The sequence below is a fragment of the Adiantum capillus-veneris genome, chromosome 19, assembly GCF_014529385.1.
Source record: "Adiantum capillus-veneris isolate H3 chromosome 19, ASM1452938v2, whole genome shotgun sequence".
Taxonomy (NCBI): Eukaryota; Viridiplantae; Streptophyta; class Polypodiopsida; order Polypodiales; family Pteridaceae; genus Adiantum; species Adiantum capillus-veneris.
Genome location: NC_140949.1, coordinates 143,681,307 through 143,695,362, shown reverse-complemented (window position 1 = coordinate 143,695,362; position 14,056 = coordinate 143,681,307). Strand labels below are relative to the sequence as shown.

At 45.6% G+C, this 14,056-nt stretch overlaps 1 protein-coding gene across 1 annotated transcript in view; it reads right to left on the bottom strand.

Annotated features, from left to right (window-relative positions):
• The window catches only part of LOC147435007 (cytochrome oxidase complex assembly protein), a 104,653-nt gene that overhangs the window by 17,679 nt on the left and 72,918 nt on the right, over positions 1-14,056 (bottom strand). The window lies entirely within an intron of this gene.

Below are 14,056 nucleotides of genomic sequence, written 5' to 3'. Positions count from 1 at the left end.
AATTGTGAGCAAAATATGAGACGAGACAGCAGGATTCATCGCAAACATCTGAGGGCTTGCCGAGCTTTCTACCTCACAAATGGACAAGAAAACCATTGATTGGAATGACCCTTTGCAATGGTATGTACTATGAGGGCTTCCTAAGCTTTCTACCTCACATAAGGAGCAAAAAACAATTACTTATTGTTTTTCAGCCTCAGCATCCTCTAAATTAGTAAAAGTTCATACTTTTAATCAGGCTCCACTAAAAGAAGAAATATTTTGAATGGCTCTATGTGCCACGTGGACATGCTACTAGTACGTCTTCAAAGTCAAGGTTTGTCTACAGAGTATACATGATTATGTGCCAGAAATTTTGTGAGCATGTCCGCAAGACCAGCATGCCCAAACAAGTCCATTAAATTAGACTTTCCAGTTTTGGAACCCTCTTGCATAAATGGTTTGATGTGTTTGATGTATGTTGTTACACTTCGATGAGCATCCTGCAACACTAGCAGGTAGCCTAGGATAAAAGGAACGCGTCAGTTCAGTTGTCACAAACTGCTGACGTGTCAAGCCACTGAAGAACGGAACCAACCTACACAGAGGCCTAAACCCTAGAAGAAGCAGCAAAAGAAGCAGAAGCAACACAAGGAGTTTTACCAACTTGCAAAGTCTTGCCGAGTGGCCTATTCTAAAGAAGAGTTCCCGCCAACTTAGGGGACCCCGTCCGATGGGACCGAAGTGACACAAAGACAATAAATAAAGTTGGACCCACCCACACAGCGTAAAAAACTTGATAATGTGGCAGCTAGTACAGAAATCCGCGATTTGCGTTGATGATGTGGCAGCCTGTACGGATTTCTGCGAATTGCATTGCTGACGTGGTAGGTGTATGGATTTCCATAATTTGTGTTGACAGCTTTTGGGCAAGTTGCTTTTGGACCACATGCTTTTGAGTTTGAAGCCTTTCATGTAAACTGCTTTTCATAGGCCAATGGCCTTTAAATATGTGCAGAGGGCTCAGTCTTTGACACACATCCGGGTGAAGGTGCAGAGCGTGAGTACCGGCATTGTATTGAGTTCAAGCAATATAAAAAAATATTGAAAGGGGCGCCAAGGTTTGGGGCCAGTGCTCTCTTGAGGTGGAACTCCGTCACTCCTCGTCTCGAGTCGTGCATCTCTTTTTGTTCAGTTGTTATTTGGAAGTGCTTAAGCCTTAAAGTTGTTCAGCCTGTTCTTTTCCGTTGGCATGTGGTGCCCGTCCCATGACATCAGTTCCCATGCAAAGCGCTCACCAAATAATGAATTATGGGCCAAAAAGTTCATAACAAATTTCTAGGCCAATAAAACCAGCATAAAGGGTCACCCTTCCTTCTATATTTCTCTCAAAGTTTTTAATGCTCCCATCAAGAGGTCTCTCTAACGTTTTAAGGAGGGATCGTTCTCTCTCCAATTTGCCATCGTTTGAAGACTCCACAGTCCTCTCTCATCTGAAGCCTTGGTGTTTTTCCTTGGCAGCCATCCCCCTCTGCCTTCCCTTGGCCTCCTTGAAGTCTTGCCTCTGCTGCCCATCTCGAGTACATCATCGCCAGTAGTTTCAGCCTTGATTTGCAGATCTACGTTTCAGTCCTTTAATCAGACCTAATCTTGGCAAATTCCGGCCAATTGGGTGCTCCGATGGTATATTCAGGTTTGCCAATCGATCCCCCATCATCCACACATCCTTTGCTGCAATTTCAGGTGTCGCATCAGCCCCGTCCATGCAGCCATACGCAGGTACCCATCCATTCAATTTCAGCCGAGTTACCCTCATAGTCTACATCCAATCAGCAAGTGTTAACACATTTTCAATCCCAGCCGTGTTTGCTGTGGATTCACCGTCTTGCCAATGGCATGCCAGTTACACTGATATCAAAGCTTTAACCGATTCTTCTTCTTCTACAAAGGATCCAATCCAGCTATTTGCAGCACACACCATGCACTTTGATAGAGAATCTGATGATTTGAAGAGAGGGATCTAAGAAAGAATCAAAAGACAAAGCAGAGGAATCTGGCAAGGAAGTAGAAGAAGAAGAAGCCGATCACGATGAAGACAACCAAGATGAAGAAAAGTAGGTCGAAGTCTTGTACCTGCAAAGGCACCTTGTTCACTATGCCCAATGGGTAAAGACTATCCTCTGGTCAGCCAACGTAATTGCGAAAGGAGAAGGTCAGGTAGGCTGCAGACCAAACACCAACATGGTAAACTCAGGCATCAGGCTGATGTCAAATTCACCGTCCACTATCACTCCTGAGAATTGACACCCCAAGATGGACACGGTGAGACGAGGGCTTCTATAATCAATGAAGGGAGCAGCCGGGTACTCTAATGGTTTTGCATTGGGAGGTGCCCACCACTAGGGCCTGCTTCAGGGTAAAGCGACCGAATAATTGCAAGGGTGTCGCTTCGAAACCCCCATCTAGCCAAAGCATGTCGTATAGTGATACTTGTTGAAAGGTATTCTTCAAAATAGTTTACACTCTAGGTTTTTCTCTTTAGTTCGGTGCCTTCTCTATTTCCTTGATCTGTTGTAGATCAACAATTGCTTCAAAGAAAGCCCCATCAATATCCGAGAAGAGCTAAAGATCCCCTCTTGGCACTAGGGGATGGCTTGTCAACCTATGGAAGAGGGGTATTCAATGGTGAGATAATGTGTGGGAGAGTTAAACTTGCTGGAATGCTAAGACCGAGGGTTGCCCTCTCGGCCGGAGTGAGGACACAAGCGAGTTCTTCTACCAACTACACTCTGTCTTGAGGGGCAACCACATGGGCAGATGGTGGCGGCTAAGGGATGGTGCTAACCAAAATCAAATGTGAATTCACGTTGGCTCTGACTTGGGCTCGAATCCAATGTTTGGGACAATCCTTCCTGTAGTGATCCTTAGCCTCAGGGCAACGACGACAAGGAGACCCTTCAAGCAGAGGGCATTTGCTTTAGTAATGCCCATATTCCCCGCATCTGTAGCACAAAATGGGTCGATTGGATGGGCGAGTCGAAGGGCGAGGTGGTCCGTGCTCCTGTTGCACGAAGGTGGAAGCTGAGGTGTAGAATCTCTGAGGAGCTGAGGGAGCATGGAGCTCAGGGAGCATTAGCATGATAAAAGCTATGAGAGAGAAAAGTGCTTTGCGTACCTTGCATAGGAGGTGTATTCAACAAGGGTGGCATGTAGTTTGGATGGCCATAGGGGGAAACCATGTTAGATGCAGGTGCTAACCCTTGTTGAAGAGTAGGAGCAACGCTCTGCTGTAGTTGTCGCAATCCCTTCAGGTAGTAGCAATCCTTGTCTTCATGTCCAGATTTTTCATAGAAGTGGCAATAAGCCCGAAGGGGGCATTCGTGTGGAGGACGCCTTGGAGAGCGTCATGAGCTACACCAGACCACGGCCTTAGACTCCTACTGACCTTGAGCTCTTCTAGCTCCCGCTTGATCTGGTCCAAATCCTCTTGATGTGTAGGCTTCCCCTATCGAAGAGAGAAGGATCTCTTCTTGAAGAGCTCATTGTAACTTCAGTGCTTCCAAGTCCTTGCGTAAAGAATTCAAGGGGTCAAATGGACTTCCCAAGAGTACTGAGGCAGTCTCTACCTAAGGACGGTCGTTGAATAGCTTCCTTGCCCCTTATATCCTAGTAGCAACATCGACAAACTCCTCCAGAGTTGCTTGAGGTCTGAGACTCTCTCAAAGATTTTGTTGAGAAGTCTTGGGAAGAGCCTTCTCCACCCACTTCTTGACCATGAATTCTCCTAGTTGTTGGGGAAGCTTGGCAACTAGAGACTTTGTTCTTGTCATGAATTCTGTAAAAGTCTCACTTGGTTGTAGCACTAGGTTCGCCAACTCATCCAGAACCTTCTCTTGGAAGTCACTTGGTCTGAAAGCTTCGCAGAACTATTGCCTTAGTGTTGCCCAAGTAGTAAAGTGGTTCTCAGCAATGGTCGTCTGCATCCTCTGCGGAGAGTCCTTTGAAAGTATGAAACTTTATGTTCAGCTTAGCCAGAACGCTTGTCAGCTCCTCCATGGTTGCTTGCTCTGGAGCCTGTTGCTCAGAAGCTTGCTGTAACACAGTGGGTGAGAACTGTACTGGGAAATGCGACTTGGGAGGTGAAGAACTGGTTGAGAGCGTGATGTAGATGCCTGGGAGGGTAGGGGTAACAGGGTTGATGGACTTTTACTTGGGAGGAAAGGCTGACGTTTTGTATGGTAGTACTTCAGAGGGCTCGGTAGTGGGCTTTGTCGATCTTTAGACTTCCTTGTATGCGTCATTCAGTAGCAACAAACCCACCCAAGCTTTGGGCGCGGTGAACCTTGAACTTGCTCGGTAATCTAGACCCACTAGACCAGACCCGACTAGACCAAGCTAGACTGGCTAGACCACTCCTGCTAGATAGGGACGAGAGACTAGACCAGCTAGATCAAGTTGGACGAGGCGAAGGTGGACTAGACCAAGTTTTGTGAAGCCGGTCTAGACCAAGCTAGACCGCACAAGCAGACTAGACCAGGCGAGGGACTGAAACAGCTAGCTCCTCAACATGTATGCTCAGTGGAGTGGAGTGGAGCGAGACTTCCATTGAGGTCCCACCGGGCATGCCAAAAATGGAAGCACCTAAGCAGGAAAAGGGTTTCATGCTCTCTACAGTGGGTGCTCCTCAGTGCAATATGCATGAAACCTTACTCCAACAGAAAGAAAACATCACACAACAATGGAACAACAGACTCAAGACTCAATGTAACTCGACAAACTCACAGAACCATACAAACTCTGGCTACCAACACACTCAGCTCCAAGACCAGGACTCAAAGGTACAATGGGGGTGTCCAGGCTCCAATGTGTAGGGAGGGTGTAAATGTGCGGTGCTGGACCCAAGACTCGAGAATTAAGACACTAGACCATAGAAAGTGGATGATGTCTTCTCCGACGACCCAAACCAACTACACATATAAACAATCATAAAGAGTCACGAACGGCTAGCAAAATCTCCCAATCCAGCTAAGCCTATCTCCGATGGTGATCTCGTCGCGGTGTCCACTAGACCACCACCCGTATCACTCACTGCCCATGCGAGAGTCCGTCCGGTGTGAACTCCAGACCAATTGTAACTAACTGCATGTCCTGTGCCAATGACATTGTAGCCCTGCTACATTGACTAAAACTTGACACACGTACTCAACTTTAAACTAACAAGGATAAGACATCTCAAAGACTTAATCCTAGAGATCAAACTCCACACAACTTCTAAAGAAACAAATTCTTAAATCCTAATGTAAGCTAAATACTAGAAATGAATACTACTACGAACTTACAAAGAAGAGGCCGAAAATAACAAGAAGTACAAAAATCCAAATGTGACAATAAGTGATCTCAACTTCGCTGCTTGTCCGGACAGGAAGAATTAGATTATCACCTTTATCATGCATAGCTCGGACAACAGCTATGACATCTCTACTCAGTCGTCAGTGCCCAAGAGTAGGTGCAGGTTTGCATAGAGGTCATTCATGCTTTGACCATACTCTATAAAACCAACGATCTGAGTTTCTATCACCCTCTGGAGGTGATGGGCATACTCAGCCATGATAAAGGCTAGCCTTTGTCAAGCAAGAGCAAAAATACTAGAAGCACTAGAGATCTAAACATTAAAATAGTGTGTTACGAGTTAAGCTCTCCACTTTTATTGAATTTACTATTAATTATCGTGAACATTCCAAAGGAAGAAACATTGAAAATGAACTTACTACGATGCAAAAATGAACAAACGTTTTTCACGATTCTTTTGAAAGAGTATCCTTTCTCAACGAGTGAAAAAATAAGATGGCACGACTGAACAACAAGCGTACATTTACAAGAACAAAGACGAGAAAATCTAAATAGTTGAGAGACGAAAAAATCATTCTTGTTGGACTTAAGGTCAAACTTCCCCCTTTGCTTCTTCGGTACATGGACGTATGCATCGCCTCCAAATATACGAAAATCAGTTTTCTACCAAAGTAAGCTGCAAGCAAGTCTTCCTTAGAGCTGAAGATGTAGCAAACCTTGATAGTGTGAACTATTGACGCACGTACAAAGACTTCAAGAGATCTCTATGCTCAAGCATCGTCATCGCCATCTCCACCACAGTCTTATTCTTCTACTCCATAACTCCATTCTTCGAGGGCGATCCAGTATTCACAAGCTCTTGCTTGATGCCATGGTCCACAAAAAATTGTATAAAAGCATTGGAGGTAACATGGACGTATGCATCGCTCCCAAATTTCTGATAGTGAGAGATATTCAGTTTTCTACCAAAGTAAGCCGCAAGCAAAGTCTTCCTTAGAACTGAAGATGTAGCAGACCTTGATAGTGAGAACTATTGACGCACCTACAAAGACTCCAACAAGTCTCTATGCTCAAGCATCGTCATCGCCATCTCCACCACAGTCTTATTCTTCTACTCCATAACTCCATTCTTCGAGGGCGATCCGGTATTCACAAGCTCTTGCTTGATGCCATGGTCCACAAAAAATTATATAAAAGCATTGGAGGTAAACTTGACCACCTTTGTCCGATCGAATTGTCTTCAACACTTTGTTGCTTTCCTCTTCCACGAGTGTACGGCAGTTCCTTAAAAGATCAAACGCCTCTTACTTATGTTGTAGAAAATACAGCCAAGTAAAGCAGTTGAAATCATCCACCGGCAACATGAAGTAAAGAGCTTTGTCCAAAGAGGGAGTTTGTATTGGTCCGCAAAGGTTGATGTGAATTGTCACAAGACTATGACAAACACCAACTTTATTTGTTGGTTTCCTTCCCTTGGTTTTTATTTAATTTTTGGGACCCTCTTTTTGAAATCACAAATGCTTGGACACAACATGGCAAGTGTGAAACGGTCGTTGGCCGAGAGTTTCACCCGCAGAAGTTAAGGCCAGGCAACCATGAGATGGTTGGGCCCATCGGCACGAGAATCGGACTAGTAAAGAAGTAGTAAGGCTCGGTTAGGCCCCTCCACGAGACTTTATAAGTTGGTGGGTACTAGGAATTAAACCAAATGGGCAAAATGAACACATGGCAGTAGGAGAACAACCTAGCAGCAAACACACACATCCAGAAGGCTCATCCCAAGTACAATGTGTGTGAATAGTGGGTGCGGGTGATCACAGTTTCAATGGAAAGCTTGCCTTCTCCCTTGTCTCATGTATCACGATGATTTGCTCTCGTGCACCTCTCCCCCCCCGTCGCACATATCGATATGCCCCACTAGTTGGGCTTCTCAAATGACCATGTACAGTTCTATGGGTTTTATGCACGTTTACCAAGGCAAGAGCCCTCTGAACAAGAACCGGATTAGGTAATTGCTAATCCCCCACAGGGACGCACAATTCCATCGCGAAAAATTGCAAAAACAAAAAGTTTTCTCTAGTGAAAACTCGTCCAAACCAAAGGGGAATTGTTCCATTGTGTGGGGGAGCTCCTGAGACACGCGTAGACATTTTTGCTCTGCTCAAAACAATCCAAAACACAAAATTATAGCCTGTTGTGCTTATTGCAAGTTTAGGGTTTCGCACCTAAACTGCAAGGTAACACCAAGGGAGCCTCGAGAAGCCTTGGGGTGCTTGTACAGGGATTTCGGCACCTAAGAGTGACCAAAACAGAAAAATTACAGCATGCTGAAATTGACCTACAGCTCACCGGAAAGCTTCTAAAATGCAAGGGAAACCGTCCTAGACGTGTACTTTTGACGAACAGGGATTTTGACGCCATTAAGCTACGGAAATTGGGTCAAAAACCTGCAATTACATCCCTTGACAGGTTTAGACAGCTTGGTGAGAGTTAGGTGAAACTGTTTAGGTCGTTTATTTGCAATTGAACATAGAAATAGCGATAGGGGCGCCCGTCTTTGGGGCCTACAGGGTGTCGTTGTCTACTTGGGAGCGCTCTAGCTACCAAGTCGTGATTTGTTTTGAAGTGGTAAATTCCATTCACATGTTTATTTGTGACATTACTTTGTGTCGTAAAGTACAGGGAAAGTTGGATGGTTTAATTACCGGTGAAAGCCAAAGTTTTACCGCCCTTTAGTAAGGTTGCAGGTCGGTTTCATGAACCATCTCCAAAACCGCAGAAGCTGGGTGTGTAGAATGCTTTTGAATAGCCTCTCTATGTTGCTTTCCACGAATGCAAGTAATGCATTTCCCATGCTTAATCCCAGCATCTTGTAAGCCTAAAATGAATTGTTCGCGAAAAGCATGACAATGAGCATCAATGTTCAAATGGCCATACTAATCAAGCCATAAATAACCTGTGGGAGTACCAGTCACTAAAGAAAGAGCATGGAGCCTATAGAGACCATGCTCCACCATGCCCCCTCTAACCCGAATGGACACTTCATCCTCTCTGAAAATCACCTCCATGCCTAACTTGCACACTTTGCGCACAGACAAGAGATGGAAACCCCACTTTGGAGCATAAAGAACCTTGGAGGTATGCATACCCCCTCTGCCATATGGAATCAACTCTATGGTACCCTCGTTGTGAACAGGAATCTCCGATTAATGGAACCACGGTGTGGCTGCATGTTGGATAATTGATCCTTCGAAGGTGTCATGTGCCATAAAGCACAACTATCAAGAATCCAATTCTGAGCATCCTGGACCGCAAGAGCTGTCTCAAGCTCCGATGTCCCTAGAGAAGCCTTGGAAGGTAGCATCTCCAAATGAACAAAGGCTAGCGATTGTACCACCGTCGAAGAAATCAAAGCATCACCAACTCGCTTTCCACATTTCCGCCAAAATTGACCTTTTTTCCCACGATGATTATAATGTCGATCTGCTTTTAAAACATCATTTTCAGCATCTGTCTTCTTGAAAGTGCGTTGCTTTTCTTCTTACCCTTATAGTTCTTGTTGTTGTAGTTGGAAGAACCAGCCAAGGCTTTGGAGCTTGGCTTCTTCCCCGCATTGATTCGCTCCTCTTGGTCCAACACCATTGGAACAATCTCTTCCCAAGTAATCGTATTCAATCGGCTACTCGTAATCAACCAAGTACAAACATTGGAATACCAAGAAGGCAATTGGGACAAAGGAGAATGGTTGAACTCATGAGCTTTCCCATATGAAGTATCTCTTGTTGGAGCTCTTGCATCTCATTGATATGGTCCCTCATGGATGATTGTTTGGCATCCAAGGTTCGTAACTACACCTCTAAAGCAATCCGCTTCATCAGAAAAACTTGATCATATAAAGATAAAAACAGATCCCAAATTTGCTTCGCGTCCTTCATCAATCAGATGTAGCTGACGACAAATGGTGTACTATTGAGGATGATAAATGATCAAATCCAACCAGTGACGCTCTCTCAACACCTCGCTCCCATTGGGTCCCTTGGGCTTCAAAAAGTTGCTATTGATAAAGCTTCCAAGCTAGTAGGAGTCAAAGACCAATGTCATGGTCACTTTCCAAATGGCATAGTCTTCGCCATCCAATTGCCGATACGAGAGAAAGGTAGGAAGGGTAGGCAGCTCGATTGATTGATCACCTATGCCGAAGTAAGATAGGGACCAATCTTTCCACTCCTCATTTGACTTGTGCTCCATCATGAACTTCCTCTTGTCATACTTCTTCATCATGGACCGAGATAAGTTCGAAATCATCATCCCTTGATATTGTTGATGCAAACTTGAACATGTGATGAAGCTACGACAGATACCTTCAAATTGGCCCATTATAACTCAAAATTTGCCCCATGAGGGTGAAAAACGGTTGAAGATGGCAAACCGTTTCTTTTCTTCATAAAATATCAGCACCAAATATTCACACAGACCATCGATTCGGCTAGAGAGCATGCCCTAGCTTTGATACAAGGTCAAAGGTGGAGCGGAAAACGGTGAATCAGGCGATGATCAACTCCGCTACCATGAGCACACCTCCTCTTGGTACCAGGAAGCCACTGGATGTCACATCTACCGCGACAGATCTCGTTTACGTTCTTGTGGATCGACCGCCCCACCGAATGGGCTCGGCAGCACAACAACTTGCTGAAAAAGAAGGGGGGAGGGGGGAGGGAGTACTACCGCTAGATAGAGAGAGGGAGATCGCATAATATTTTTAGCTAAGACCATAAATGAATAAAAATGATTTCTGTGCACTAAGAACTAATTTATGAATTTCTTAATACCAATTAATAATTTAACAGAAGGGAAAAGTTTACAGTGCAATGTGTCATTTGGGTAATTTATCGATGTCAAGATACTATGATAAGTAGATCAGTAGCCGGACTTAGTGTAGAACCGATCAAGACAAACACATGAATAAGTTAGTGTCCCCAGTTTGTTCAGAAAAGCCACGATTTAATATTTTTATTGTGGTCACCCAAGAAAATGGCCAGCAGCTCCTCAAACTTGCTCGGCGTGTTTGTTCCAGCAGGAGAACGGTTTTTCTTCTTCGCCCTCACTTGCTGTAGCAAACACAGATGGAAGCTCATGCTCCGCCTCAGAGACTCAGATGAAGTCCCCCTCGCCCAACCCCGCGGAGCCGACCATCCGACTTGCTCTATTGCCGGCAGAGCAAGCGAGCCTTGCACGAGAGGTGGAGCGCCTTCAGGCCACCTCTATTAACTGCAAGATCATTGGCAGTCAGCCCAACTGAGGTAAGGTGTGTGACCTCCTTCAGGCCCGTGTCCTAGTAGAGGTGGGAAACATCATCGACATACAGCTTCTCGGGCGAGGATACTACCAGATCGAGTTTGAGACACGCCTAATGCTCTCATACCACAGTCATAAGACTAGCACCACGTGCCAATACAAAAGAACAGACTGAACACGCTTTTAGCACTTCAATAACAACTGAACAGAAAGAGAGAGACGACACGCGACACGGAGTGGCAGAATTCCACCCCAGAGAGTATTGACCCCAAACCTTGGCGCCCCTTTCGGAATTTCTTCATATTGCATCAACACAGTACAAGGCGGTACTCCACGCTCTGCACCTTCTCCCAGAAGCATGCTAGAGAATGAGCCCATGGTCCATATTTAAACGCCCTAGGCCCAAAAGCAGTTTACATGAGAAGCCTTCAAACTCAAAAGCATCTGGTCCAAAAGCAAATGCCCAGAAGCTGCCAGCGTGATTTATGAAAATCCGTACAACTCCCACGTCAGCAACGTCAATCGCGAAAATCCGTACAGGTTGCCATGTCATCATTGTCAGCGTGAAACACGAAAATCTGTACAATTTGCCACGTCAGTAATCTAGCGCGAAATCTGGGTTTTTCGTACAGCCTGTCAACGTGAATTCCGTGAATCCGTACAGTTGTCGGGTCATCTCCTTTTATTGCTTCTGCTTCTTAGGGTTTAGGCGCCTAGGCCGGGATCTGCAAGTTGGCTCCGTTCTTCGGTGACTTGGCACGTCAGCAGTTTGTGACATGTGCCCGTCTTGTGACACATCTTCCGACCTTGAGGCAGCTTGTTTCCGAGTTCACATCCTCTTTCTAGCCGCCAAAGGCATCAGGCTTTGGATACAGTGCAAGGTTAGATCAACACGTACGTACAGCTCGTTTCCATACCGTACGGCTGTATTGTACGGATCCGTACGATGCAGGTTTTTTTTTTAAAAATTATCCGGCTCTTATGCGTGCCTGAGGGTTTCGCCCAAGATTTGCGAGCAGTTTTTTGTCCACAAATTGTGTGTAACCAAGGTGCAGAGACCCAATTCAATGTAGAGAAATACCAGGTTGCAAGGAGCTCTGCACATGTAAATACTCTCTCTCTCTTCTCCGAGTTCTTCCTGCAGGCTCTCTCTCTCTCTCTCTCTCTCTCTCTCTCTCTCTCTCTCTCTCTCTCTCTCTCTCTCTCTCTCTCTCTCTCTCTCTAAGGAGGATGCAAGCTCTACATGTGAGGGTAACCGGCCTCAAGGACATAGACAATGTGGAAAAAGAGGTCACAAGCCTGACATCCATGATGGGGGTGGACAAGCCTTCACACACAAAGGCATGGAGAGTGGGCAAGAAGAGTGATGGCCCGGGAGAATCTTCGAAAGGGAGAGCTCTCATACTACGCTTCCCCTCCTTGGCTGAGAAGAAAGAATTCTTGAGAAAGAGGCCTACTCTCAAAAAGACACGTATTTTTCTCGATGATAATCTCTCTCTCTCCTGTGTATCATGCGTTGGAGAAGAAGAGACGGAGAGAGTCTCCTTTTCCCGAATCTCTTGCATCTATGCCTGAAGTTGAGAAAAGAGTCGCAAGAACTCTTTCATGTGTTGGTCGCTCTTTTCTTTGATGGCTTTGTTCTCACGATCAAATTCTGCTTGTCTTGCTTTATTCTCGCGATCAAATTTGGCTTCACTTTCTTTTTCTTCCAAGTCGTACTGACGATGTATGGCTGTCGTTCCTTCTTTGTATTCACAATCTATGGCTGCCCTTCGTTCTTCGTAGGCCTTTCTTTTTGCTTTTCTTTCTTCGCGTTCTAACTGTCTTTCCTTAAACAACTGCTTCAACTCCTCCATAGGAGTTAGTGCAATCCTTGACGTAGATGGGGAAGGGGGAGGGTTGAAAAAACCTCTTGGTGGGGAAAATTCTTCTTCGCCTCTCTCATGCTCACCACCTCCAAGCGAAGTATCCATGCCGCTTTGAGTGATGACCATTCTAACGTCGTGGTTCTTGTGGGTTCTTGTGGGTTCTTAAGTTCACGAGGAACTTGGGTTCTTGCAGGTCTTGAGTTCTTAAGTTCACGAGGAACTTGGGTTCTTGTGGGTCTTGGTTCTTGAGGTTCTTGAGGTTCTTGAGGCTTTCTTTCGCTTGCAAACCATGTTTGAGAAGGATCTTCTCTTCACCCGAGTTCTACTCCTTTCTGCAGGCGCACCCCTTGGCGGCCTTGCGCTCACACCAAGGTTGCTTTTTCCCACCTCACGTCGATTGGCGGGCCGCTAAGTGCACGGTCCGCTCTCAATGAGTGAAAAGAGACACAAGGGGAGGCTGGACAAGCCCTTCTTTCTTGGGATCTTGTCACTCTTCAAAAACACGATTAGGAATCGACACGCCCAAGCAAACTTGGGTTCGTGCAACCGCAACAAGCAAAAAAAAATTATTGTGGTTCTTTCCTTGAGTGATACAGAACACTGCCGAAGCTCTGATACCAATGTTAGGTGCAGCGGAATGAATGTTTGCGCTTTGCTCAAGATGAGTGCTCCGAACTGTGCTCAAGGTTCCTTTTGTTCTTATGGAAGGGAGAGCCTTCCGTTCTTAATGAGAGAGTGCAATGAACACAAACAAAGTGTGGACACTGTGCGTGAAAGTGTATGAGATTGAGAGATAGAGAGAGAAGAGAGATACGACACAAGAGACGTTGTAAAACCCTCCTCCGAAGGCCCCACTCGTCGGCGAGAGTGGTCTACTATTGATTGCACAAAGTGGTACAATGACAATGCATGGAACTGATGTAACTTGGGACTATGCCGGTGACGACGACGGGGATGACGATGACGACTCAAAGGCTGAAATCTGCGGTCTTCTATCTGCTGTCCATAAAAACGCTATGGCTGAAAATCTGGGACTGTTTCGGGTGGCTGAAAACTGCTGTTTTGGCTGCGTTTTTGAGGGCTGAAAATGGCGATACTCTGCAATTGGCTAGGGCTGAATCTGCTACTATTCCTAAGGCTGAAAACGCTGGTCCATATGCTGCAGATGAGGCTGAAATTGACAAACGCTAGCAGCTACTGTAGCGTTAGTGAAAAACGCTGGTTATCTGGGTAATGCTGGCGATGATAGCAAGGCTGAAAATGCCAAGGTCTAGGGGACAATGGTTGATGATCAAACCGCCAAGGGTGAGTGTGGGCGATGAGGTATGACCAAAAACGCCAGGTGCTTATGGGTGCTGATGGGTTTTGCTGAGAGAGAGGAAGTACCTGCTGCCTGAGGGTCTGTTGTGCTCCTTGCTCATCTGCCAAAGAGTGCGAGCTTTGGTTTGCTTATATATTCTCTTAGCAAAATTGCCCTACCTACTTTTGTTGGAAAGTCACTTAAATTAATAAGTGAAAAATGTCAAAAATAGGGAAAATAGGCTAAATGCACTGGAAAAATCCCC